This window comes from Schistocerca cancellata, chromosome 4 (assembly GCF_023864275.1).
Source record: "Schistocerca cancellata isolate TAMUIC-IGC-003103 chromosome 4, iqSchCanc2.1, whole genome shotgun sequence".
NCBI classification, from domain to species: domain Eukaryota; kingdom Metazoa; phylum Arthropoda; class Insecta; order Orthoptera; family Acrididae; genus Schistocerca; species Schistocerca cancellata.
Window position 1 is genome coordinate 801,181,021 of NC_064629.1, and position 3,117 is coordinate 801,184,137.

General features: G+C 43.1%; 1 pseudogene; it reads left to right on the top strand.

The window, feature by feature from the left end:
• The first annotated feature begins 2,167 nt into the window (after nucleotides 1-2,167).
• On the top strand, nucleotides 2,168-2,285 carry LOC126185844 (5S ribosomal RNA; annotated as a pseudogene).
• Nucleotides 2,286-3,117: the final 832 nt, after the last annotated feature.

Consider the following 3,117-nt stretch of genomic DNA (forward strand, 5'->3'; position numbering starts at 1 on the left):
CAAATTCGTTTCTACTAGTTAATGCAGAACCATTCCAGAAGTAGTAGCAGATGAGGTGTACAAAACCATTCGGGCTATGAAGAGAGGAAAGGCATGCGACAACTAAGATTTTTCATTATACCTGCATCTACACATACAAGGTGTGAAAAAAGGAATAGTAAATATTTTATGCCGCGTGGAGTAGCCGCGCGGTTTGAGGCCCCATGTCACGGAGCGCGTGGCCTCCCCCGCCGGCGATTCGAGTCCTCCCACGGGCATGGGTGTGTGTGTATTGTTCTTAGCATAAGTTAGTTTAAGTAGTGTTAAGTCTAGGGACGGATGGCCTCAGCAGTTTGGTCCCTTACCCATTAACACATCTGAAATATATTGCCGGCCAGAGTGGCCGAGCGGTTAAAGGCGCTACAGTCTGGAACCGCACGACCGCTACGGTCGCAGGTTCGAATCCTGCCTCGGGCATGGATGTGTGTGGTGTCCTTAGGTTAGTTAGGTTTAAGTAGTTCTAAGTTCTAGGGGACTTATGACCACAGCAGTTTAGTCCCATAGTGCTCAGAGCCATTTGAACCATTTTTTTGAAATATATTATGAGTTGGTAGCATATGAAACATTCGATATAACGTGTCCAGTTTCTGCTTGTTACAAAGATACAGCTGTCCGAATGTAACCCACACAAGTATTCACAGGAGGTGTTAAGCAAAGGTGAATAATTAAATTTGAAACTGATTTTCACAAATTCCAACTCCGACTTCAGCGCACTGTACCTTTCCTGAGGTAGTCTCGACGTTATTTTATGAGGACAGCGCCATTGATAATCTGAAAAATCTATTCGTCTCTTATGTTTAGCTTAGCTTATCGTGGATGTCTCAGCCGCCGACTAGAATGTGCACGGACCCCTTCTTGCTTGAAGGACGTAGCAGTTCTTATAGCCAAAACAACCTATTCTAATATTCAAGAATAAGGGGTCCGTGCAAGGAGATGCGATAACAAAACAGGCCCGATCAACTGATCGTCTATCATGCCACATAAGACATTTACACAGAAGCTTTCTTGAAAATGCGTCTCCTCAAAGGAATGTGGGTATTTTTCTGAACTCCGCAGTGAGTTAAGAGTGCTATTTATACCTTTACGAGTTAAACTGGATTCATCAGTAAACAGTACTAATGAAATTACTCGATCATTTGCAAGTAGACAACAACAAAATTCCAATCGTCTACCTTTATCTCCTTCTGGAAGGTGCTGAATCTGCCGTAAATAATAAGGACAGTGGCCGGGCATATATAATGTCCGCCGTATTCTTGTCTGCAGCACACGGGCACGTATAGAAATTCTGTTTATGCTTGTTGAAGGGCTACGTTGTAGAAGGTGAGTAATGTCTTTTACCTCATCTACACTCATCTCATTTGCACGTTCAAGTGAATCAGTATTGCCGGGCACTGAAACAGTCTCACGCAGTTTAGTGAAAACACGAATAATAGCTTCTGAATTTGGCACTCTGTGGTTAGCAAATTTTCTACCGTATTCTATACAAGCAGCAGCAGCAGCATCAGCGTTTTAATTACAACACCCATACAAAAATACTACATTGGCATGTTCAGCGTTTGTAAACAAACGCGGCACGCAGATCACAATCACAATTAAAAATTCATTTACGTAAACTCAAGCACAACTTTACAACTTGAACTTCAAAATAAAAGTGATAAATAAACCCTTAGCAACTGGAGTACCAACACGCGAAATGAAAGTTAATCTCTTCAGCCAGCTACATATTTGTAATCAAGTTAGTCTTTACTACCACCTCGTAAAGTACTTACTGTTTCTCCTGAAACACGCGGCCTACTCCGCAAGTCACTGTACAGCGCTTGGTGGAGGGTACTTTGAACCATTATTCTCGATTTTCTGTACTATTGTGATCGTGTGTTGGGCGAGGGAAAAATAATTGTCTCAACCTCTCTGAACGCAGCCTAATCTCTCTTATCTTATTCTCATGATCCCTAGGGGAGATAAACGACGGTGGCTGCATAATGGTGGCACATTATTCCTCTAATACAGGTTCTCTAAACGTACAAAACAGGGTTTCGCGAGAACTCGGTCGTCTCTTTCCAATGAATCTCATTTAAGTTCCCCGATCATTTGAGATACACTTTCGTACGAGCTATAACGATCTATTGAGGGCAAAGGCCTTGCCGCAGTGGCTACACCGGTTTCCATCAGATTACCGAAGTTAAGCGCTGTCGGGCGTGGCTAGCACTTGGATGGGTGACCATCCGGGCCGCCATGCGCTGTTGCCGTTTTTCGGGGTGCACTCAGCCTCGTGATGCCAATTGAGGAGCTACTCGACCGAATAGTAGCGGCTCCGGTCACAGAAAACCATCATAACGACCGGGAGAGCGGTGTGCTGACCACACGCCCTCCTATCCACATCCTCAGCTGAGGAGGATGACACGGCGGTCGGATGGTCCCGATGGGCCACTTGTGGCCTGAAGACGGAGTGCTATAACGATCTATTACGATTCTAGCAGTGCGTCTCTGATTTCGTGAGATGTCTGCTGTCATGCCTACATGATAAGGACTTCAAACACTGGAACAAAACTCTAGCATTGATCGCACAGGCGTCTTGTAGGCGATTTCCTCCGCAGTTTCTCAGGATCTTTCCATCTAATCTAAGTCTTCCATTTGCCTTCCCTAATACTGAGTTTACGTGGTCGTCCCATTTCATATCTTTTCTTACTATCTACTACTAAGAGGCTATCTCGGAACACAGTACCAGCTGCAAGTTGCCTATCTAACAGCTTACAGGGCAACTAAAATTTCATTTTCATTATTTCGTGTAATACTCACCGAATTTAAAAATTTAAAATGTCATCGTAATCTAATAATTAAGAGGTATAATATTATGTTAAAAGTTTTAGTATAATACGAGAAGTATTACTTCAGGCAGAGTAATTGAGAACGCCCAAATAACCGGAACTTATTCATCCAGTATTTGAGAATGATAGCATTCTGCGACTTCCAGCAAACTTTACGTATTATTTTAAACCTTTATGAAACTTTTTCTCTGTGAAACCCACGGAAAAATGATGAAAGGAAAAAAAAAGGTTTCTCGCACGCAACATTTTCGCA